Here is a 25,602-nt window from a genome sequence, read left to right on the forward strand (position 1 = left end):
ACGTGATCCATATCACACAACTCGTAGCTCTCATAACTGGGTTTCAAGCACTTCTGTTGTTTTCCCCAGACTTCGAGAAGCAGCGAGTCCAGGGAAGAGTGGGATAACTTGGTGGAGTGTCATTTCTCTTGGAAATTTATAGGGTATTTAGTTCAGAGATGGTGAAGCACAGGGGATGAATACTTTCCCCAAATCATTCTGTCATGCCCTTGGTCTCATCTTGGGCTTGTGGCTGAGGTGATCCATTCCTTAGTATGTACTGGCTGGGTGCTCTGTTGCCCTCAGCTCTGACCATCTCTAGAGTACAACATTTACACATATTCCCAATGTCTGAGGAGCCTCTGCACCAATTCTTTCACTCTCTAGAGTTGCCAGATAAAATAAAGAGTGCCAGTTGAATTTATATTTCAGATGAACAAGAAATCATTTTTCAGTACACGTATGTCCCAGTATTGAATGGGACATACTTATAATAAAATAAACTGTTGTCTCTCTAATATTCAACTTTAATTGTGGGTCCTGTATTCTTATTTGCTGAAGCTGTCAGTATTACTCTGGCATCAGCGGAACAGAGGAGAATCTGGATGTGGAAAAGTTCTGTTCCGTGGCCATGCACCCCATAGACCAAAAAGTGGAGGTGTAAACAAATGAAGGATTCCTGTTTTTCACTCATGCAATTAGAAATTGAGAGGTAGGTAGTCCAGGGCTAGTCAGATAGCTTCATAGCATCATTAAGGTTCAGGTCCACCTATACTCAAGTTTTGTTTCACCTGCACTGGCTGAGGGCAAGGGAATGGAAAAGATAGAGCTTCAGAAATGAAGTCTGCACTATTCGCCCGTATCTTCTTCCTGCTCTGTCCTCGTTGTTTTTGCATACTTTAACAGATTTCCTTTTTCTCTCTCCTCTGTCGTCCTTCTGCTATTTTATATGTGGTATGTTGTTGGTGGTGAACTTTACATTTAGTCTATGGTTTAGGGATATCAGTTTGGGAGTGTGACTAAGTTAGAGGTGGAATGGCTATCACCTAGAGATCCTGAACTTGGAGTTGAAAGTGGTAACTTAAGAGACTGGGTCATTTCAGCTCTAGGGAGAGTTAAGCCTCATTTTCCTTTGTACCAAAGGTAGTGAAAATTATGTTCAATGGGAGAATTTTTGTTTTTAGGAGGATTAGGTGTGAAAAAATAGTGCACATTCATGTTGGGCAGCCAGTGATGGACTGTAGTGGACATTTACCATGTACGTGGTGGATCCTTAGTGTCTTTTGAGCACCTTTCCGGTATTAGAGGAATTCCCAGTTATGATTCTTGCCTTCCTAAGGTAGAATCCACAACCTCCTTCCTCAGATTCTTTTGCATCTAGGGCCCAATCATGTGACCGAGACTCTGCCAATCAGATGAATGGGTATAAAATTTGATTTAGGAGGGGGTAACATGAGGGAGGAGACATCGTGTGGGATTAACTTATTTATTTATTTATGGCTGTGTTGGGTCTTCGTTTCTGTGCAAGGGCTTTCTCTAGTTGTGGCAAGTGGGGGCCACTCATCGCGGTGTGTGGGCCTCTCACTGCCATGGCCTCCCCTGTTGCGGAGCACAGGCTCCAGACGCGCAGGCTCAGCAATTGTGGCTCACGGGGCTAGCCGCTCCGCGGCATGTGGGATCTTCCCAGACCAGGGCTCAAACCCGCGTCCCCTGCATTGGCAGGCAGACTCTCAACCACTGCGCCACCAGGGAAGCCCTGGGATTAACTTTTGGAGTGAGGGTGAGTGGTAGAAAGTCTGGCTTGGGGGGAAGAATTGGTTATGGTTCAGTTGTCTGGTGTTTCCTACAATGCCTGGGTCAAGCCAACAGTCCTGTGGTGGAGTTGGGACATTGTTTCTGGCTAGGTAGCCTCCAAATCCAATTCTGCAACATCTTAGGAAGCAGATACTGACTCTATAGGAGGGAGACTATACTAATAATGAACTGTTACAACATGAATGTGTGGTCAGGGGAGGTAATTTCCCCATTGATGGAGATATTCAAGTAGAGGTTGGATGGAGTCTTGTTTAAGATTCACACTTAGTGGAAAGGAAAGAGTGGATTTGATGTAAAAGCAATGGCATTTTAATTATGGCAGTGATTCTTCAGCTACTAAATGCAGAGGGATCATCCCTTCTCTGAACTTCTGAAACATTTATTATCTGTGCTGTTATTCACTTTGACATTTAGGTCATGAGGCTGGCTTTGCAGTTAGACGGGGTGAGCTTGAATCTTGCTTCTGCCACTTAACGATCTATTGATCTTAGGAGAGTTCCTTAGGTTCTCAGCCTTAGTTACTGCATCTGTAAAATACGAAGAATGATATGAAGCAGGTTTTTTGTTTTGTTTTGTTTTGTTTTAGAATTAAATGTGGTGCTAAGTATAAAATGCCACATGATTGGTCCTTAATAAATGCTGGTTTGTTCTTTTAATGGTGTCATACCTTGTGCTGCCATATAACCGTTTGATGCATATATGATGCATATGTCCTCAATGAGGCTATATATTTATTTGTGTAAAGAATAAATATTATACTTCATTTGAATTCCCCTAAACACCTTACGATTAGTCAGATTTACAGACTTCAGTTATGGTATGTTTTGCACAGCATCTTGTTTCTATTCATTGAACTTCAGGCTGCCAGGTTGTTTCTTAACCTTGTTCTTTGAGTAATGGCTTGTCTTTTTCAATTGAGCACATGTCTTAAAAGTGGTTTTACCCCTAGTTTGCCATGTAGGGATTTAACACCTATAAAGTTTCATATATGTTGAAGTGTCTTTTAAGAAATACAACGCATAAAGGAAAATTGGCAGGGACTTGTGCCACCTTGCGTTAGATTGAGACAGCAGTACAGTGGAGCCGGAACAGCACATGGGCCGCATTTTCCTAAGTGGACTGGAGCTCACTCTGTGCTTTCCCTTACAATAAGCTCTATATGCTTCTGTAGTTGATGTTTCCAAATGAGTATGTTTTCCTAAATTTAAAGTCTAAATTTAACAGCTTACGTTCAACATCTGTAAAGTAATTTGCAAGGATAAAGCTGATTCGTTTTACGATATTCTTTTTTTTTACCCCCCTTTGGACTTTCTTTTATTATGCTAAAATAGTGGTACTTTTAGGATTTACATTATTGTACTCTCCAATACAAAGTATGCAGTGTGTTAAAGTATACAGTACACCATTTTCATACATGTACAACAATGGTGGATGAAAAATGTCTCTTAGCAGTAATACTGGATTGTAGCCTCTGGTTTTATCAGCTGCATACTCTAGGACTATTATATAAGTAAAAATCTCTCTTGTGAAACTGGAGAGTGATTAGACTGTGCAAATTGATGTAGTAGCTTTCATCCGCCTCTTAAAGGGTGCCACCACGGAAAGTCCATTTAAGGTGTTGGTAGGTTTAACAAAGTTGGAATGCTGGCACTGTTGAATTGAGCAGCAGTTCTTCAGACCTGGCTCAGAGCTACAATGCATTTAATATATTAAAGCAGCTCACATGAGGACTTTTTGCGGGCCTTCCCAGGCACTGGAGTTTTTCTGCTAATTCGCCGCACTAGGTCATAAAAGATCTCATTAACATTTATTTTTGATTTTGCAGAGGATTCTAAGAATGCACAGTTGTTTCATTGTCTTGCTAAATTTTGACCTTGTTCCTTTCCTACAACTCTTTCATCTTCCAAGTCACACTTATTACCAACCAGAATCATTGGAACATCATCAGTGTCTTTAACTCAAAGAATCTGTTCTCTCGGATCTTGTAAATCATTAAATGTGGACTGTGCTGTGACGGAATAAACTAATGCAAAGCCTTGTCCGTTTTTCAATCCCTCATTGCTATAAATTGTTCCGTTCCTGCAGTATCCAAGATTTCAAGCATACACTGTTGTGCATCTACTTCAACTTGCTTTCTATAAGAATCTTCTATCGTAGGATCATATTCTTCAACAAAAATTCCTTGAACAAATTGTACAGTCAGAGCAGATTTTCCAACTCCTCCCGAGCCAAGAACGACTAGCTTTATACTCACACATGGTGCAAACTTGTAAATTCTAGTACCTCTCGCGCTGTCACCGGGTCCCCGCAGCCAGCGTCGCCTCGTGCTCCCTCCGGCTCGCCGCTACCCGCTGGCGCTGCTCCGGCTGGCTTACACGCCTGACTCTGGGCGAGGTTTGGCGGTGTCGCCTTGACATCAAGCGTTCAGCCTCGGGGCGCGCGGGTGCGCCTGTTTTACTATATTCGTGCTTTAACTCCTAACACAGTAGTTCCTTTTAGAATTCCTGCACTCTGCACATTTGTTTTTTTAAAGTAGACAGAGTATCCAGGAGAATGATGAATAGAGAGGTCCTCTGAGATGATCCCAAGTTTTGGATCGGGAGGAAGATATGTCATGGTTGTGTGTCCTTATTTCTGTCCCAGCCTCTTCAGCAAGAAACCCCCAAATCATGCTTTTTTGGAGTTTCTTTCTGATATTTCTCTTTTCCATTCACCATTCCTGCAATAGGCTCTTATTTGAGGAGGGAAAGTCGGAGGGTGCCCCTTCTCATGAGTTTGAGCAAAGATCTTTTACCTGGACAGTTTCTCCTATAGACTCTGTGATGCTACCACTCAATGTTCGCACTGTCAGTCAGACAGGCCCACTTCATGGGCCATCACCTTCTGCATCTCAAAATTAACACTGTAGCTATGATGATCTGATCTTTTTTGCATGGGCTGTAGGGGAGACTGGTGAGGCAACAACTGTTACTTCCAATCCAGGAATCCACATGATTTTTTAAAATCTATGGTTGTTGCCAGTGGTAGAATCAGCACTTTCAGGTTCAGTGCTGCTCGTCACAGTCTACACCCCTGCTTTACACGGGTCATACTATCAGGGAATAGTTCCTGGATTGGGAGAGACTTGTCTTCTAGGTGGTCCTAGAATGGCCTGTTATTCTCCTTCTACTGGGATTGTTGTACTCTGTTGAGGGCTTATAAGGATGTCTCCTTTGTCTAGTCATTTCTCCACATCCTACATTCTTGGTTGCAAGGATATTCTTTTGTTTCTAGAATGGCAAATGCTGTCCAGCTGCAGATATGATTTTGGTAAGGCAGTTGGGAAAGTGTGAAGGGGCAAGTTATGTGAGACGAATGAGACAGATAGTGTACATTTTCCACAGTCAGAGGGTTGGACCAACCCTCCACGTGTCATTTAGGGATTTTTTTCAGTAGAACTCTTTTCAGTAGAGCTTCCCCAAACCACATTTGGGGAAGGGTAGAGGGAGGAAATCAGGACCACGGACAACGTTAATGCTTCTTTTCCTGGGGACCAAAGCCAGGTTGTTCAGAGAGAAGAGAAAATGAATGGGTTGGCATCTGGAGGAAGTGTGGTGGGTGGTCAGGGAGAGATGTATACATAACCTTGTATCTCAATTGTATATTACTCTGAATTACCGCTAGGAAAATCTCTCTCTGAATCTCTCTCTTTCCCCCTCTTCCTTTCTTTCTTCCTCTCTCTTTTACTCTCCCTCTCTCTCCTTCCTTCCATTACTTCCTTTCTCCATCCTCAACCTGAAGTTCTTTTACACAAGGGTTGAGTGTAGGGAGATGTGACTATAAAAGAATAGCGTGAGGGAGTTTGGGGAGGTGATGAGACTGTTGAGTATTTCAATATTGGTGGCGGTTACATGAATCTATATGTGTGTTAAAATTCATAGCACTATATACCAAAAGAAGTCATGATGATTTAAAAATAAAAAATTTCTTACCATAGTTCACTGTCGCCACTGTTCCTCAGATGAGGAAACTGGGCTTAAAGAGGCACAAAGTCAGAAAATGGAAGAGCATGGATTCAAACACAGGCTCATCTAATTTTTTTTTTTTTTTTTTGCGGTACGCGGGCCTCTCACTGTTGTGGCCTCTCCCGCTGCGGAGCACAGGCACCGGACGCGCAGGCTCAGCGGCCATGGCTCACGGGCCCAGCCACTCCACGGCATGTGGGATCTTCCTGGACCGGAGCACGAACCCTTGTCCCCTGCATCGGCAGGCGGACTCTCAACCACTGCGCCACCAGGGAAGCCCCAGGCTCATCTAATTTTAAAGTTCAAAATCTTTGCACTCTTTTTTTTTGGGGGGGGGGGTGCTGTGTTGGGTCTTTGTTGCTGCACGTGGGCTTTCTCTAGTTGCGGCGAGTGGGGGCTACTCTTGGTTGCAGTGCACGGGCTTCTCATTGCGGTGGCTTCTCGTTGCGGAGCACAGGCTCTAGGCGCGCGGGCTTCAGTAGTTGCAGCACGTGGGCGTCTGTAGTTGCGGCATGCGGACTCAGTAGTTGCGGCTCGCAGGCTCAGTAGTTGTGGTGCATGGGCTCAGCAGTTGTGGCTCGTGGGCTCTAGAGCGCAGACTCAGTAGTTGTGGCACACGGGCTTAGTTGCTCCATGGCATGTGGGGTCTTCCTGGACCAGGGATAGAACCTGTGTCCCCTGCGTTGGCAGGTGGATTCTTAACCACTGCGCCATCAGGGAAGTCCAAAATCTTTGCACTCTTTATTGCTGCATGCCTTGAATGTTCAAATGAATAGTCCAGAAAGCATAGGCAGGATCTGTTATCCATCACTATAGTTTTGCCTTTTTGGGAATGCCATATAAATGGAATCATACAATGTGTGACTTACTGAGGCTGGCTTCTTAAACTCAACATAATGCCTTTAAGGTTCATCCAAGTTGTTGCATGAGCAATAGTTTGCTTCTGTTTATTGCCGAGTAGTATTGCATTGTATGCATGCATCACAGGTTGTTTATTCATTCACCTGTTGAAAGACATTTGGTTTGTTTCCAGATTTTTATAATTATGAATAGAGCTGCTATTAACATTTGTGTACAGATTTTAGCATGAACTTAAGTTTTCATTTCTAGAAGGTAAACATCTAGGGGTAGGATTCTAGGTCGTATAATAAGTGTATATTTAATTTTGTAAGAAACTGCTAAACTATTTTCTAAAGTGACTGTATTTTGCATTTCCCCCAGCAATGTATGAGAGTTCTAGTTGGTCTGCATCCATGCAAGCCCTTGGTACTTTTGGTACTTTTATTTTTAGCCATTCTAATAGATGTGTAGTGGTAGTTCATTGTGTTTTTAATTTGCAATTTCCTAATGACTAATGAAGTTGACATCTTTTCATGTGCTTATTTTCCACCTGTAAATCCTCTTTGGTGAAGTGTCTATGTCTTTTGTCCATATTTTAATGGAGTTGGGTTTGTCAGTACTTAATATATTCTGGATACAAGTAATTTGTCAGCTTTGTGATTTGTAAATCACACCCAGGGGTCTTTCCTGACTCACTCTGAGGCAAGTTTCCAGCAGGGTGGCAGTTTCTTACAGGGAAAGGTCTTAGAGATGGAGCAGCCCATGGGGTGGGCTCAGGAGCAGGGAGCAGTGGATTATGAGGACAAGGCAAGAGTAAAGTCCTGGGCCTGTTATTCTAATTACAGTAAAAAAATTTTTTTTCTCAAGCAAGCTGGAGTTACACCCTATAAATGTGGTTTTAATGACCTCTTCACCCCACTCATCATAGATCCTTTCCTTGATGATGTTTGAATGGCAAAGCTTTTTATGAATTTAAAGCCTACTCAATATAAATCACTTATTAAAATAAATAGCAATTTTTGGAGAAAACCTTAAATTCCCAAAACTCTGCCTTGACTCTCGTATAAGACTCCAAAAGTCACTATAACAAAGTACCACAAACGAGGTGATTTAAAACAACAGAAATTTATCCTCTCACAGTTCTGGCGGCTAGTCTGAGACCAAGGTGCTGGCAGGATTGGTTCCTCTGAGGGCTATGAGGAAGAATCTGTCCCACACCTCTCCCGTATATTTTGTTTACACCTGTCAATCCTTGGTGTTCCTTGGCTCATAGATGCATCACTCAATCTCTGCCTCTGTCTTCACATGGCCTTCTCCTCGTGTGTCTCTCTCCTCTTCTCTTTTTTTTTTGGCTGTGCCATGCGGCTTGTGGGGTCTTAGTTCCCTGACCAGGGATTGAACCCGGGCCCTTGGCAGTGTAAGTGCTGAGTTCTAACCACTGGACAGCCAGAGAATTCCCTCTTTCCTCTTCTTTTTTTTTTAAAAAATTAATTAACTAATTTGGCTGCATCAGGTCTTTGTTGTGGCGCGTGGGATCTTCACTGCGGTACATGGGCTTCTCTAGTTGCGGCGTGTGGGCTCCATAGCACAGGGGCTCAATAGTTGCGACATGCGGGCTTAGTTGCCCCACGGCATGTGGGATCTTAGTTCCCTGACCAGGGATCAAATCCACGTCCCCTGCATTGGAAGGCGGATTCTTTTTTTTTTTGCAGTACGTGGGCCTCTCACTGCTGTGGCCTCTCCCATTGTGGAGCACAGGTTCTGGACACGCAGGCCCAGCGGCCATGGCTCACGGGCCCAGCCGCTCTGCGGCATGCGGGATCCTCCCAGACTGGGGCACGAACCCGTGTCCCCTGCATCGGCAGGCGGACTCTCAACCACTGCGCCACCAGGGAAGCCCTGGAAGGTGGATTCTTAACCACTGGACCACCAGGGAAGTCCCCCCTCTCCTCTTCTTATAAGGACAGCTATATGGATTAAGGGCCCATCCTACTCCAGTATGACCTCATCTTAAGTAATTACATTTGCAATGACTCTATTTCCATATAAGGTCACATTCTGTGGTACTGGGGGTTAGGACTTCATTATATAGTTTCTAAAGGATGCAGTACAACCATAACTATTCCGTCATTATACCCACATGCCAAGCCACTACACAGGGTATGACTATGTGAGGGTAAAAGTTGTCAGAGGAGCTGTGGGTGTGGGAGACACAATCACCAGGTTCCTGGGGAAGGAATGAACATTGGGGTGGGGTGGGAAGAGCAGATATTTTCCTGTTGGGCTTTATGACCTCGGCCCCGACAACTGTGACCCCAGGAGGAACTGGCTCTGTAGCACTTCCCTATGTGCTGGCATCAGCTGTACAGAGGCCCTCTTCCCATGAGTTTGAGCAAAGCCCTCTTATCTAGACCGTTTCTCCTTCTGACCCTGTGGTGCTGAGACTCTCTTATTGCTCTCAGTGTTGGTTAGGCGGGCCCACTCCTTGGACCCTACCCTCTGCATCACAGAATAAACATTGCAGTGATGCTGATGTGCTTATCTTTTTTTGGGAGGCTGGGCCAGCAACTGCTATTTCCGTGTCAGGGGTCCATGTGATGCTTGTTTGGTCTTCAGTGTTGGCCAAGCTAGAGTCAGTGCTTGTCAGCCCCTTGGGGTCCAGTTCATCCTGTGGGTTCAGTCCAGCTCCTTGCAGTCTCCACCAGCCCTACCACTTCTTGGGGGCCAGGCTGGCAGGGTGGGCTGACTGTTCTCCCCATGTCTCCAGTTGTCCAGCTTCCTGGAAAGAAGGGCTGCCCTGTGGATGTGCTGTCCTCAGGATCTGGGGGTCAACAGTGGGTGGGGCCCGAGCTACAGCTCAGTATGTGTGCTGGTTTCCCAAGCAAACATTACCCATAGGGCTTCTGCTCCTTGTATTTCACATTTAAAAACTCTTATTTAATTACATAAATATAAAACAAGAGTTAGGGCGTAAAAATTGTTTATTGTCATTCCAGCATAAGTTCTTTCATTTCTGAGATCCTGCCAAGATTTTTCTTTTTTAAAAAAATTTATGTACATATATCTGTTTTCTACATAGGGTTAGTGTTTATAATCAGATGTTTATGTTTATCACGATTTCTTTATCTTACGTCTACATTGATCAGTGGCAGAGCTGGAAGCCCAGATCTGTGGGCTGACAGGCAGTGGGGAAGATGGAGCTATGGGTCCCTGGTCTGGGCCAGGAGTAGCAGCTCCTTCTTGCACAGGCCAGGCCTATCTTCTTAGGCCTCTTCGGGACCATGGTGAAACCTGTATGAGGGCCCTTTAATGGCAGGCTTCTGAGAGTTAGCTGGAGTTTATGCTCAATTTGCCTTGTATTCGGGTATGTATGGCTGTGAGTGCACTCTTCCATCTCAGATGCTGGCGGGTCCGGCATTCAGAGCATTGCAGTTCACTTGCAGGAGGAAATTTTGGAGAACTTGACCTAACTCAGATTTCTCTTTTGGAAGACTGGAGACACCGTGTCATTTCCAAAGGAAGATGACAGTTGAATTGGGTGACTCTGATGTAGTTCAGGGGCCAGACTCACTCTGACATTCTAGGGGAACTTTCTTCTGGACTGGCATGGCCCTACTTCGTGGTGACTGTTGCAGTTGACAAACCCGTCCTGAAGACTTCCAGGGCTCATCCCTCCCCGCTGTCCTGAGCTCTTGTACTTGGGAAATTTTCCTTTTTCACTTGACAGATGCTTCTCTGGCTGCAGACACATTATTACTATTTTTTAAATTAATCAATCAATCAATTAATTATTTAAATCCTGAGAGCAACAGGAAGGTGCTCTAGGGTTACCTGTTGGTAATGAACATACTCAGATTTGCATTTTTATAAAGTATTATTTATTTATTTATTTTTGGCTGTGTTGGGTCTTCGTTTCTGTGCGAGGGCTTTCTCTAGTTGCGGCAAGCGGGAGCCACTCTTCATCGCGGTGAGCGGGCCTCTCACCATCGCGGCCTCTCTTGTTGCGGAGCACAGGCTCCAGATGCGCAGGCTCAGTAGTTGTGGCTCACGGGCCCAGTTGCTCCGCGGCATGTGGGATCCTCCCAGACCAGGGCTCGAACCCGTGTCCCCTGCATTGGCAGGCAGACTCTCAACCACTGCACCACCAGGGAAGCCCCAGACACATTATTGAGAGGGATGAATGCAAGGTATCAACAGCCCAAGCCTGGGACCGTCTCCAGAAATAGTTATGGAGAGTTTGCTACGGCACATCTATGCCCTGAATTGTACTGGCTGAGGCACAAGGTTTGTGGGAAGAGAAGGGAGAGGAGGAGAAGGAGGGAGGAACAGGAGAAGGAGGAAGAGGTGGTGGTGGAGGAAGAAGGTAAGTCAGTGCTAGTATTACTCTGGATGGTAAATCCTGTTGTGCAGGTGAAAATGTTTTCTTTAATAATTCTTAACACCACACAATGGACAAGGGAATTGGTAGGAAAGATTATTACTTAGCAAGAAGGGAGCCCAGTGCTAGTGTTCATTCAAGCTAGAAAGGCGGAGCTGGACTCCTCCTTGCAGAGCAGAGCAGCTCTGGGGGGAGAGAGGAGAGTCCCACAGACACACTGCAGGCTGCATCCTGATTGAAGTTTGCTGGGGATACAACCAGCAGGGGCTTTGTTGTTCTTGGAGAGCCTTCCTGGGCACAGGCGGGGCCAGGCTCCTGTGGAATGCAGGGACTACCAGGGAGGGCTCTGGCTTTGGGGTTCTGCAGACTGACCAGGCTTCTGTGGCTAACTGCCATTTAGGACTTCGTTAATCCAGGACACATATGGGGAGATTCGAGTGAAGACACCAGGAGGCTTTGTGTCTGTACTTCCGTAAGACTCAGTACCTGGGCCACCCCAGCACACAGAAGGGGGCCCCCAGAATTGCCCTGTGGGTTAGAGAAAGCAGATCCTGAGCAGCAGGCATTCTTCTCTCCTTTCTGTCACGTCATCCTGGTTCTCTCAGCACCCCAGTCAAGATACCCCAGAATCTGGCTAGGGATCCTGGCTCCTCACGGAGTCCTTAGACAGGGGTTTCCTGTCTTCATTCTCTCTCTGGCATAGAACCACAACTCTAGTCCTGTCCCTTCCATCTTCTTCACTTCTCTCCTGGAGCCCTGTATGGCAGGATAGACGGGAGGGTTAGAAGCAGGACGTGGCTATGGAAGGATGGCACCCGGAAGGAGGAGTCCAGTTCCACAGTCCTAGAAACCCATGAACTCAGACAAGTTCACTGTACTCGGGACTTCCTGACCCCATCGCCGCCGAGGAGGACGCTGTCTCCCAAGTACTGAGTTGGGAGACGGAGGTGTAGGTATGTGGTTACCTTGTATGCTGATCTTCTCTTCCTGGGATTGCCTGCACAGATTTGGAGGTTATGACTGGGCAAAAGAAAGTGGTTGCAGGTCTTGTCATCCAGGAGTCTCAGCTTCACCTCCCTCAGAGTATGTGACACTGGCTCTGTCACCCTTGTCTTCCCCCAGCCAGCTGCCTGGCGCATCCTCCTGGGTGGAATGAAGGTAGATGGGTAGGCAGGGGGATTGTCCCTGTGGTGTGGGTCAGCTCGGCTCTTGTTCGTAGCCGTGAGGGAGGAAGAGCAGGTGGATTGCCAGTCCCAGGGAGAGTGGAGGGAGTGGTGTGGTAGAAGGTCCCCAGGCAGGGCCTAGAGCTTCTCCCCAGTGGGGTGGTGATGACATGGAGTGGAGGGGCCCCAAGGAAATGGGTTGGCTTAGAATGAGAAATGCACAGCTCAGGAGAATGGGTAAAGGAGGGGCTGAGAAGTGAAAGAACGATGACACCTTCAGTAACATGTCACTGAGGTTGCTGAAAAAGCTGTTCTTCGACCTCCAGCTACTGCCATGTGGATTCTTTCTATGTCGTGTCATGAGCTCCAAGAGTGACCCTAACATGCCTGCAGAGAGGGAGGAGAGAGGCAGGAAAAGGTGCTGGTCTCTGGAGAAGGGACCAGTGTGAGCAAAGAGACCCCAGGCCCACTTGTGCCCCAGTGCAGGGCCACCTGAGGAATGCAGATCTTGCCCAGGGCAGAAGCTCCCCCCAGAGATCATAGCCGTTTCAGGAAGGCCCAGGCCCAGGCAGCTACATGGACTGCGAGAGCTCTGCCAGCACCAGGATAAGGAGGCAGCGTTGGCCTGCCTTGACCCGGGCTGCCCTGAATGATGCCCTGGCCTCTGGAAATGGACATGACAAATGAAACTGGCCTGGCTCCTCCCACTGTACATTGCTGATCATCCTGAGAGGAGCAGGCACAAGAATCCCTGCTTTGGTGTGTATAACTCTGGTTCTTACAGCTCCTCACACGAGAAGAGAGCTATTCAAAGTTTTCTTACCTTCCTTAACAGTGAGCACCTGTCAGCACAAATTTTTTTTTTTTAAGATTTTATTTTATTTATTTGGCTGCATTGGGTCTTTGCTGCTGCATGTGGGTTTTCTCTAGTTGCAGCGAGCGGGGGCTACTCTTCGTTGTGGTGCGTGGGCTTCTCATTGTGGTGGCTTCTCTTGTTGTGGAGCGCAGGCTCTAGGAGCATGGGCTTCAGTAGTTGCGGCACTTGGGCTCGGTAGTTGTGGCATGCGGGCCCTAGAGTGTGCAGGCTTCAGTAGTTGCGGTACGTGGGCTCAATAGTTGTGACTTGCAGGTTCTAAAGTGCAGGCTCAGTAGTTATGGCACACAGGCTTAGTTGCTCTGTGGCACGTGGGATCTTCCCGCACCAGGGATTGAATCCGTGTCTCCTGCATTGGCAGACGGATTCTTAAGCACTGCACCACCAGGGAAGTCCCAGCACAAATTCTTTTTTTTTTAAAATTAATTAATTAATTAATTAATTTTTGGCTGCATTGGGTCTTCGTTGCTGCGCATGGGCTTTCTCTAGTTGTGGCAAGCGGGGGCTACTCTTGGTTGTGGTGCGCAGGCTTCTTGTTGCAGTGGCTTCTCTTGTTGTGGAGCACGGGCTCTAGGAGTGTGGCCTTCAGTAGTTGTGGCTTGCGGGCTCTAGAGCACAGGCTCAGTAGCTGTGGTGCATGGGCTTAGTTGCTCCGCGGCATGTGGGATCTTCCCAGACGAGGGCTCGAACCCATGACCCCTGCATTGGCAGGCGGATTCTTAACCACTGAGGCACCAGGGAAGTCCCCAGTACAAATTCTTGACTTATGAGGAACCCACCACAGGTGGCAACGTATTCCTCGTCAGGGATTATTTCCAGATGGGCCTTATAGGGGCGGGAGTGTGGCTTGGACTCAATGCCACTGATAATCTCCTCTGAAACAGAGAATCCAAATCCTCAAACACAGGCTCACCGAACTGTCAGACAGAGCGTTAGGTGAGAAAAATGAGATGAATGATGTGCGACAATCCCCTGCATCCTCACCCTTACCTCTGAAGTAGCTCAGACCTCTCCACGTGTCATTTTGTTGGCTTCCCCTTCTCCAATGCACCCTGTCAGTCCTCATCATACTTTTGAGAACACAGTGGCTAGTCTTGATTCTGAGTTGTTGTGAAACATTTCTTCATCCCCATCCTGACGTCCACATGAGAGCAAGGCCAGAGAAGGACCATGAATCAGAATCATGGATATTTTGAGGAAAGGTAGAGAGGAACTTCCAAAGCCATTTTCCTGTTCTTCCTCCACCCAAGACTTCCCGTCCCTGGGACACTGTCCTCATCTGCAGGGAAAGGGTATGACTCTTCCAGATAGAGGTTCCCCCCTGGAACGCTTGGAATAGGATCTTGCAGGGTCAATTTAGGGTCCTCTTTGATTCAGCTTAGTAAGTTAAGAGTACCCAGAGGACAGAAAAGTTCCACCCTGGACTCACCAGCTCTAGCTTCAGGAGGCAAGAGAAAGAGCAGTAGAAGGAGTAGGACTTGCATTTTCCCAGGGATGCTGCCCATTGTAAGCTGCTTCTGTCACTCCCTCCCTCGCTCCTGCTTTTATAACTCCAGAATTAAAAGAAAAGGGGAGGGTAAACAACAAGGTCCTACTGTATAGCACAGGGAACTATATTCAATGTCCCGTGATACACCATAATGGAAAAGAATATAAAGAAGAATGTCTCTGTGTGTGTAAGTGAGTCACTTTGCTGTAAGCAGAGATTGCCACAAACTGCACTTCAATTAAAGAAAAATAAGAGTGTTAAAAAAAAAAACAAACGGGAGGACTGCAAACCACAGAAACAACATAATCACATCTTTGCCTTTCACTCTGGCCTGGCTGTTTTCCTCATCAAAAATTCTCTCAACTATCCTCTCTGCTCTGCTGGTACTGAAGCTTCAGTCAGAGCCCAAGAGTCCTGACTCCTCGGATGAGGCATTCACTTTCTCGTCTAATGAAACTCTCTTGAGCCAGAGAAGTAACACAAATGGAGGGGAGGTGGGGATTTTTAGATGCTGTAAGAATCTAAATAAGGATGAGCAAACTTTTTTCTGTAAATAGCCAGATAGTAAGTATTTTTAGCTTTGCAAGCCATACTGTCTCTCTGGCAACGATTCCACTCTGTTGTCATAGCACAAAAGCAGTCATACACAATATGTAAACAAGCAAGTGTGACTGTGTTCTAGAAGATCCATCCTTCCTTCAGTCCAAATATCCAGTAGAAGAATAGAATGTGGCAGTGAGAGAAGGAAGGAAAAAGGGAGAATTTGTTGACTACGCACAATATGTTTGGCACTGATAGGACTTAACACACATCATCTCATTTAATCTTTTTAACAGTCCTTTTGGGTTAATAGTATTATACAAAATTATGGAACACACAACTGAAGCTCAGAATGTCACATAGCAGCAAGATCTAACATTTAATATGTCAGATTCTGAAACTCATATTTTCCATTTCACTAATCTGAATAATGAGAAATGGGAGTTGAAGGGTTAGTCCAATGACTGGGGAAAGGAATGCAATGTATGAAGGAAAACATGTGTGTTCTCTAGGGGGTGCTGGGGTTTCCACTTGTGCACTGAGGGTCATTTTTAGTTGCATAATAAAATGATACCTGCACCTGCATCATTTGAGTTGTTACTCTGGGCTTTCATTATTTTATTTGACACTGAGAAAGGGAAAAACTGTTCTCAATTAGACGATAACATGCCATTGATTACAAGATTCATTACTGTTGTAAAGAGGTTAAGATGTGAAATATTGTGCATCTTGGAATCAATGAAATATGGTATACTATAGGTGGAAGCTTTGTCCCATTCACCCTAACATCAACCCTGAGAAATATTATTGTTTCCATTGTATAGAAGAGGAAACTGAGGCTCAGAGAATTTGAGTCACTTGACAAGATTTCATAGCCATGACTCCAATCACATGATCTTTCCATGTAACATCTGGCTTTCCTGGACTGTAAAAATAAATCAAAAGAAGGATCAAGCATATCAAGAAGGATCTAGAGAGGATTTCTTCACCAGTTCCCATAATTTTATAAGATACAATTTTTATAATAAATCCCTTATTGTACATCACTCATAGTGCTTCTGCTTCCCTAATTGAACTCTAAATAGTAGAGGTATTTGTTTTGAAGAGGACGCAGGGAAACCTAAACTTAGCTTTTGAAAATTGGCCCGGGTTATCTATTAGTTCTCTAATCTGTTAAATTTAAAGGTACTACTTACCCTGTTGTAAGTGGTTAAAAATATTAGTTATAAGTTGTAAATGCTTATTTATGGCAAACAGCAGCAAATCTGTTACTTAAATTATTACCTACTGTAGATATCTGTAATCAATGGGAAGACTTTAGATGACCAAGTACTCTCTTCAATAGAACATATTAGTGGAAATAAGGAGTATAATGGGGTTGATTGATTGATTCTGAGAGTTCTCCCCAGAGTCAGGATTGGAACCTTGCTCTCCCAACTGCCAGGCCAGTACTCTCCAAGATGTAACCCCTAAGAGCAGCAAGAGGGTTTAAGTTCACCTAGCCAACTTCTTCACCAGCAGCTTGCATCCCAACATCCCTGGCCAAGTGGCCATGACTACTCAGATGGCAATGTGGACAGAAAGTACATAGAATTCAACCTCTTCCCTTTTCTGCCCTACATATAAAACCACATGCACAAAGAAAATACATACCGTATGATAGTTCATATAATGCTTAAAGACAGCTGTCATGCACAGCTGCTTTGTTGCAACCCAGGGAAATTCCACTGTAAGTTAAGTCCCTTCACCCCTGACCCTGGTTAGTTCTTCATTTGTTCCCCATGAGATAGCTGGTAGTCTATTCACCACACAAGACCCTATCCTCTGTGAACTGTACTCAGAGCCTGGGGCTGGGACCCTCTGTGGACCAGGTTCTCCTGAATTCTGTCCAGCCAGTGCTGAGATAACCAGATAAGGCAATGAAGCAAAGAAGCTCAATGGGAGAAGGGCCCATTCTGTGTCCCAGAGGGAAGCTTAAGTAAAGATCAGGTCCAAGAGTGAGCTAAGGGACCCATCTTCCTAACGCAGCCACCATTCTTCTCAGACAGTGAGTTTTGAACAAAGGGTCGATGAGGGAGTCACAGGCCTGTGGTGTCATCCTTACCTTGAGACTGTTTTATGTTTCCTTTAGGAAGAAATGTGACCTTTATCAGCTCTCCAAAACAGCTGATTGAGAGGATGGAGAAAAGAATACTTCTGTCCAAGTCAGAAACTTCCACGGCCTTGATGAGGCTCGTGATGAGAAAGGGATGAAATTGGAGCAACCAACATCCCTATCTGGGTTTCATTTCATTCTAAGTTACTCCCAGGATTCCCCACAGTTCAAGAAGGAGTCTAAAGAAGGCTGGCCACTCCCACCCTGCAGTTTGTTAAATGCAAATTGTTAGGCTAGTCAGTACTTCCCCAGTCTCCACCAGGACTAAAAATTCCCTCAAAACAAGGGAACGAGGGCAGCCTTATTTCTTTTACTCTAAAAAAGTGGCAGGTAGGAATGTCATTGCACACATTCGGATGGTAGGAAAACCCATATGATGTATTTGCTTGAAGGCAATTAGAATCTGAGTCTAAACGCTCATCTAGCTGGACGGGGCAGAAACACGATCCCTGTCATGACTACAAGCTGCTGCCTGTGCAGAATCAAACTGGAATCAAGGAGGCCCACGTGGTCTGGACAAATGGAGAAACGTCTCTGCTATTTGAGCTGTCAGGGTTACTGCTGCCTCCACTTGGTCCAAGACGACCTAGACTTTTCAACCTTAGAGAGGTCTTGGCTGAGAGGCCACACGCAGGGTGTGTGCTTCTTTGCTGAGCAAGGACCGCCCTGTGCTGGGCTCACCTCACCAGACACTCCCAGCAGCCATCCCTCCAAGGTCTTGCACTGCTATGCTGCACTGCCTGGGAGCTGAGTGTGAGTTCCAGCTCTGTGCAGGTGCCATCCTGCCCCAAACACACAGCACCATGTTCTTCTGTGGCACGGGGTCCATACTCTGGGATCATGTAACTCTCAAAAGCACGCCTTTTCACATCTTGTTGTGCAGAAATCATGCAGCGGCACAATCTCCTAGTGACTTGGGGCACTTTTCCAAAGGAAGAGCGATGATGTCACACAGCTTCTGATTTAGAGCTGAAAAAAACCCTAAGACATACTAAGGACCTGGCTCCTTGATTGAAAAAGACAAAAAGGAAAACACAGAAACAAAACAAAAATAGCATTTAAAAAAGTTGTCCAGCCACATACGTGTTCAGTGTAAGTATAACATTTATTTTGAGGAAATGGTTCTGTGGCTTGAAACAGGTTTAAGAATCTTTGTTGCAGACCCTCATCCTCCTTTGAGTGATGAGGGAGACAAAGTCCCAGGAGGCTGTAGTGACCGACGGGAGGCACCACAGAGTTAGGACAGAGCCTGGACTGAGCCAGGCTCCCTGACAGCCAAGCCAGCAAGAGGCCTTCCATGTTTTCTTTCTTTCTTCTTTTTTTTTTCTTTTTTAAGATTGTATTTATTTAAAATTTATTTTATTGAAAAATAGTTGATTTACAATGTTTTATTAATTTCTACTGTATAGCAAAGTGATTCAGTTATATATATATATTCTCTCTCTCACCCTCTCTCTCTATGTATGTGTATATATATATATATATATATATATATATACACACACACACATACACATTTTTTTCATATTCTTTTCCATTATGGTTTATCACAGGATACTGAATATAGTTCCCTGTGCTATACAGTAGGACCTTGTTGTTCATCCATTCTATATGTAATAGTTTGCATCTGCTAATCCCAAACTTCCAGTCCATCCCTCCCCCACTACCCTTCCCCTTGGCAACCACAAGTCTGTTCTCTATGTTTGTAAGTCTGTTTCTGTTTCATAGATAAGTTTGTTTGTGTCATGTTTTAGATTCCACATATAAGTGATATCATATGGTATTTGTCTTTCTCTGTCTGACTTACCTCACTTAGTAAGATAATCTCTAGGTCCATCCATGTTGCTGCAAATGGAATTATTTCATTCTTTTTTTATGACTGAGTAGTATTCCTTTGTATATATGTACCACATCTTCTTTATCCATTCATCTGTTGATGGACATTTTGGTTGTTTCCATATCTTGGCAATTGTAAATAGTCCTTCAGTGAACATTGGGGTGCATGCATCCTTTTGAATTATGGTTTTCTCCAGATATATGCCCAGGAATGGGGTTTCAGGGTTATATGGCAACTCTATTTTTAGTTTTTTGGGGAACCTCCATACTGTTTTCCATAGTGGCTGCACCAGTATACATTCCCACCAACAGTGTCAGAGGGGTTCCTTTTTCTCTACACCCTCTCCAGCATTTGCTATTTGTAGACTTCTTAATAATGGCCATTCTGACTGGTATGAGGTGGTACCTCACTGCAGTTTTGATTTACATTTCTCTAATAATTAGTGATGTTGAGCCCTTTTTCATTGCCTGTAACCATCTTTCTTTTCTTTTTTTTAAAAAATAAATTTATTTATTTATTTATTTTTGGCTGCATTGGGTCTTCATTGCTGTATGCAGGCTTTCTCTAGTTGTGGTGAGCGGGGGCTACTCTTTGTTGTGGTGCTCAGGCTTCTCACTGCGGTGGCTTCTCTTGTTGCGGAGCACAGGCTCTAGGTGCACAGGCTTCAGGAGTTGCAGCACGCGGGCTTCAGTAGTTGTGGCACGCGGGCTCTAGAGCACAGGCTCAGTAGTTGTGGTGCACGGGCTTAGTTGCTTCACAGCATGTGGGATCTTCCCGGACCAGGGCTTGAACCCATGTCCCCTGCATTGGCAGGCAGATTCTTAACCACTGTGCCACCACGGAAGCCCATATTTTCTTTTTTAAAAATATTTATTTATTTGGCTCTGCTGGGTCTTAGTTGTGGCACCCGGGATATTTGTTGCCATGTGCGAGATCTTCGTTGCAGCATGCAGGATCTTTAGTTGGGGCATGCAGGGCCTTTAGATGTGGCATGTGGGATCTTTTAGTTGTGTCATGCGGGCTCTTAGTTGTGGCATGCGAGATCTAGTTCCCTGACCAGGAATTGAACCCGGGCCCCCTGCATTGGGAGCACAGAGTCTTAACCATTGGTCCACCAGGGAAGTCCCTGACCATCTTTCAATGTGTTATTTTTTTTGTTATTGTGTTGTATGAGCTGTTTGTATGTTTTGGAAATTAAGCCCCTTTTCAGTTGCATCATTTGCAAATATTTCCTCCGAGTCTGTGGTTTGTCTTTTCATTTGTTATGGTTTCCTTTGCTGTACAAAAGCTTTTAAGTTTGATTAGGTCCCATTTGTTTTTTGGTTTTTTTTTTTTGCTTTTATTTCTATTGCCTTGGGAGACTGACCTAAGAACATTTTGGGTCGATTCATGTCAGAGAATGATTTGCCTATGTTCTCTTCTAAGAGTTTTATGGTGTCATGTCATATATGTAAGTCTTTAAGTCATTTTTAAAATAAATATTTACAAATGTTATATCCTCTTATTGGATTGACCCCTTTATTGTTTTTTTTAAAATTTATTTATTTATTTATTTGGTTGTGCTGGGTCTTAGTTGTGGCAGGCAGGCTCCTTAGTTGTGGCTCACTGGCTCCTTAGTTGCAGCATGTGGGCTCCTTAGTAGTGGCATGCAAACTCTTAGTTGTGGCATGAATGTGGGATCTAGTTTCCTGACCAGGGATCGAATCTGGGCTCCCTGCATTGGGAGCACAGAGTCATAGCCACTACGCCACCAAGGAAGTCCCAAGTCTTTAAGTCATTTTGAGTTTATTGTTGTTTATGGTGTGAAGGTGTCTTCCATGTTTTCTAACCCCTGCCTTTGTGAGTATTTCCTGGCATCCCTGAACAAGACTTGAGCCTCTAATCAGACACCTACCTCCCCAGAGAGAAAACCTCTGGGCATTCTCTGACAAGTATTCAAAACACTGTCCTGGTGAGCTGGTCTGTCTGCTCATGGGCACATTTGGATGGAAGCAGGTAAGCACCTTAAACATGCTGATTCCTTCAAATTTTCTTGTCCATAGACGTATCCTCCATCTCCTACCTTCAAGGAAACAATCCTTCCCTTGTTTAAAGATCTCTGTGATGGAAATAAAAAAATAAAATAAAACATCTCTGTAATGACCACCAAGGAAATGCCTCTACTCATCAAATGCCTCTCCCACCACCCCTTCTTCCCTCAAGACCCATAAGAAGAGACAGGTCCCAGGGTGGCTAGGGAGGGAATTGACCAAAGGACTCAAGTTCTTGCTAATTTGTTTCAAGAATGTGTATTGGGATGACTGCCTTCCCTGCCCACCACCATACTTCTGCCAGTACCACTCCTTGTAGACTTGCAGACCTTCCAGTGTTTATTTCCTGTCTGGGTAGCCCACACAATACTGCTATAAACTTTCCTCTTAGAAATGCTTTTGCTGCATTCCATAGTTTTTGGATCATTGTCCTTTCATTTTCAGTGTCTCATGGCATTTTAAAATTTCCTCTTTGATTTCTTCAGTGACTCATTTGTTGTTTATAGCATATTGTGTAGCCTCCATGTGTTTGCATTTTTTGCAGTTTTTTTCCTTGTAGTTGATATCTAGTCTCATAGTGTTGTGGTTGGAAATTGATGCTTGAAATGGTTTCTATTTCCTTAAATTTACTGACACTTGTTTTTTGGCCTAGCATGTGATATATCCTGGGGAATTTTCCATGTGCACTTGAAAAGAATGTGTATTCTGCTGCTTTTGGGTGAAACGATCTATCTATCTGTCTATGAAGTTCATCTGATTTAATGTGTTATTTAAGGCCAGTGTTTCCTTATTTATTTTCTGTCTGGATGATTTGTCCATTGATGTAAGTGGGGTGTTAAACTCCCCTACTATTGTGCTACTATCGATTTCTCCCTTTATGTTTGTTAATATTTGCTTTATGTATTTAGGTGCTCCTATGTTGGGTGCATATATATCTACAATTGTTATATCTTCTTGGATTGATCCCATGATCATTAAGTATTGTCCTTATTTATCTCTTTGTTTTAAAGTCTGTTTTATAAGTAGTGTTTATTTTAAAGTCTATTACCTCTGATATAAGTATTGCTATCCTGGCTTTCTTTTTGTTTCATTGGCTTGGAGTACTTTTTCTATCCCCTCACTTTCAATCTGTGCGTATCTTTAGATTTGAAGTGAGTCTCTTGTAGGTAGCATATAGATGAATCTTGTTTTTCTATCCATTCAGCCACTCTGTGTCTTTTGATTGGAGCATTTAGTCCATTTATGTTTAAAGTAGTTATTGATAGGTATGTACTTATTGCCATTTTGTTCATTGTTTTTGGGTTTTTTTCATGGTTCTTTTTTGCTCCTTTCTTCTTTTACTCCCTTCCCTTGTGATTTGATGACTGTCTTTAGTGTTATCTTTGGATTCTTTTCTTTTTTTGTGTGTGTCTATCTATTATAGATCTTTGATGTGTGTCTCTTTTTTTGTGTGTATCTATTATTGATCTTTGATGTGTGGTGATTTGTAATGCCACCTTAGTATAAACTGCATTTCCATATGTAGTTGGGTATGCTTGTGAATTTTCTATTCTGTTTAATTGGTCTCTCTGTCTACTCAGGAGTGGACATTACACTGTTTTCAGAAAAGAAGTTTTATAGGATGTTTGTAATATCTGACTAGCTATTCTTTCGTGCTTATTTTCCACATAAATTTAAGAAAGTATCTAGAACTTGTATAACACTAGGAGAAAAAAATAATATTTTTATTGGACACATTAAAATTTTATATGGACTTTGGGAGAATCAGTGCCTTTTTGGTGTAGATCCACCCTATTCAAGAATTAAGAATATCCTGCTATTTCTCAGGTCCGTTTTTGTATTTTTCAGGAGTACTTTAACGTTTTGCTTGAATAGGTTTTTCACAGTTCTGATTAAGTTTTTCTTAAGAATCTTATGTTTTTTGTTGCTACTGCAACAGATATTTCTTTACAGTTCGTATCTTCAAACTGGTTGTTCTTTATATATGTGAAGGCTATGGAGTTCCTTCTAATTTTGAAACAATCTCAAGAATAAAGAAAAGTTGCAATTATAATACAAAAAATGTTTGTTTTCCTGAACTATTTGAGACTAAAGTTACTGACATGGTACTCCATCAACTTCCCAAATACTTTAGAGTGTAATCCGTACAAACAAGGACACTCTTGCATAACCACAGTCCAATGATCAAACCTAGGGAATTAACGTTGATGCCACCAATACCATCTAATCCTCAGACGGTGAGAAACCTGGCTCACTAGCCTTAATATGTTTACATATTTGATTAATCCCCACAGAGATTTATATAACATATCTCTCACTCATCTTCTCCAAGTGTGTTCCCTGCTGCCCACAGGCAGGCTCTGGTGATCCACATCAGGCAGCCCCCTTGTACCACCCACCTGACCCTATTTGGCCTGCTCTGACACATCCCACCAGGTCATTCACTTCCGATGGACCCAGGGATGGTTTGTTTTGGTCCAGTGAACATCAAGCCCAGGACTTTCATTCAAAATTGTGGGATAAGAAAAACTCTTTGTTGCAGAATATTTACACTTAAAGAGGCGATTCTAAGCACTTTAAAAATACAACACTGAAATGGAGACAACATAGGAAATGAGGTTGCCGTTTGGGGTACTTGGGTGTGTCCAGGTCTATCCGCCCCTAAAGCAAGTCCAGCCTCTACCTCACAATGGCACCAAGCAGACTCCCTCCCCGAAGTTCTTACCATCCTGTTCTCTTACCACAGATTCTAGGTCTAGTCCAGCAACTGTCAGCTTCTCAAGGGCAAGAGCTGTGTCTTTCATATCCCTGGACCTAGCCTTTAAAATATTTATTCGTGATTTCATCACAATGAAAAAACAGCCAAAAATGGAGAAATGGAGATATTCTTGATTCAGTCACTGAGGGGCTTCTGGGGATCCAGCCCCTCTGCTGGTGTAATAGGGAAGAACCCTTGTATTCTATTAAGTTAGTCACTAAAGGGATGTTACCTGTAAAGCTTTAATTATACATAATGGCCTATGTCTGGGGATGCTGCCTCTCAGGAAATGAGCATTAAGCTAAAATACCTTTGTTTAGCTCACCGGAAACATCCTGACCAGGCCCACCTGTGAAAGATTGCAGAACGGAAGAAATTAACACATCCCCTCCAGAGGCTGACTGGAACCAAGAAATGCTTGACTTCACTCCCTCCCGTTTTAGTATAAAAGAAACCTGAATTCTAACTCAGGCCAGATGGGTCTTTGGGACATGAGTCCACCATCTTCTCAGTCTGCTGGCTTTTCAACTAAAGTTGCTATTCCTTGCCTCAACAACTCATCTCTATATTTATTGGCCTGTTGTGCAGTGAGCAGTATGAGCTTGGACTCGGTAACACTGGCTGCATCACAGCCTTCACTTTGTTGTTCTTTCTTCTTACTTTGTGACTCGGCAGTGGGAGTACAAGTGTGGTGACAGTGCCATTCTCACCTAACCCATGGCAGAGAATGTGGATGACCACATTGCATGCTGACACCCTGCTCGGGGGAGCACCAGTGTGGGAGGTCTGTGTGGGCACTGAGCCTCCCCTACTTCCTTCCCCTGTGTTTTGTGTCTGGAAAGACAGCAGCTCTGACATGGGCAGAACTTTGGGGATGTTGCAGCCACTCCTGCTGCTGATGGGCTTTCTTCTTTCCCCCGGGCTGGAATAGGTGAGTGACAGTCCCTATTCCTGAGCCCATCTCACTTAACCCCCTGTACTCTGACCCTTCTGCCCAACTCAAATTTCTGAACCTCAGCTCCCTTCCCAAACCCAGACTAACAAGTTCGATGCTGCATAGACACTCAGCAAAGATGGATGGCAGGAAGGAAGGGTGTTCACTAAAAGCTCTCGTGGGTCTTAGCCTCTCTCTTACCACTGGGAAAGTGCGTTGTGCATTTGGCAGAGGATGTGAAGCTACAAAACACAAGGAATTAAAATCCCTCACTCCATCCCAGGAAAGGGCAACTCAGACAAACAGTCTGCAGTATGGGAGTTGTCAGTGGACCCAGCTTAAGAACCAGTGAAATTTCTCAGTGCCCTCTACCCCTCACTCCTGCCCAGGAGCAGAGCTCAGGGTGCGATTGTTCAGAAGTGGCTAGATGACAGCACCCAAAGCTCTCTGCGTGCCTTGACTCTGCCCCAGTCCCCAAGCAGCCCATTTTCTGCCCAATCTCCCCTGCCTCCCAGGCCCTCGACTGCCCCACTGCCTTTGGCAGTGCCATTCCCCCATCCTTGTGGCCTTGAATCCCACCTGCACTATCCCCACCAAACCTTAGCCAAAAGCTAATTGGAGGCTATTCACTCTTGCAGCCAAAAAATCATTTACTGAGATCCTAGGTTGTGTTAGGCCCTAGGACAGGAGGATTTCAGAAGATCCAACTCTATATGCTCCTAATGCAAACTCAGGTTAATTTCACAACATTGCTGAGAAAGCTCCCAGGAGCTCTGCCCTCATGTCATTGAAGAGCACAGGGAACA

General features: G+C 44.4%; 1 protein-coding gene and 1 pseudogene across 6 annotated transcripts in view; one reads left to right on the forward strand and one right to left on the reverse strand.

The window, feature by feature from the left end:
• Positions 1-25,602, forward strand: part of LOC101287849 (LINE-1 retrotransposable element ORF2 protein) — a 66,686-nt gene that overhangs the window by 16,235 nt on the left and 24,849 nt on the right. The window contains exon 1 of one of the 6 annotated variants that reach the window (XM_049705350.1): positions 18,690-24,793. The exons of the other annotated variants lie outside the window; for them this stretch is intronic. The gene's annotated coding sequence lies outside the window, so the exon portion shown is untranslated. Of the gene's footprint in view, positions 1-18,689; positions 24,794-25,602 lie in introns of those variants that run through there. 6 annotated transcript variants of the gene reach the window in all.
• LOC117197894 (ras-related protein Rap-1b-like) lies at positions 3,017-10,389 on the reverse strand (annotated as a pseudogene).

This window comes from Orcinus orca, chromosome 2 (assembly GCF_937001465.1).
Source record: "Orcinus orca chromosome 2, mOrcOrc1.1, whole genome shotgun sequence".
In the NCBI taxonomy this organism is placed as follows: domain Eukaryota; kingdom Metazoa; phylum Chordata; class Mammalia; order Artiodactyla; family Delphinidae; genus Orcinus; species Orcinus orca.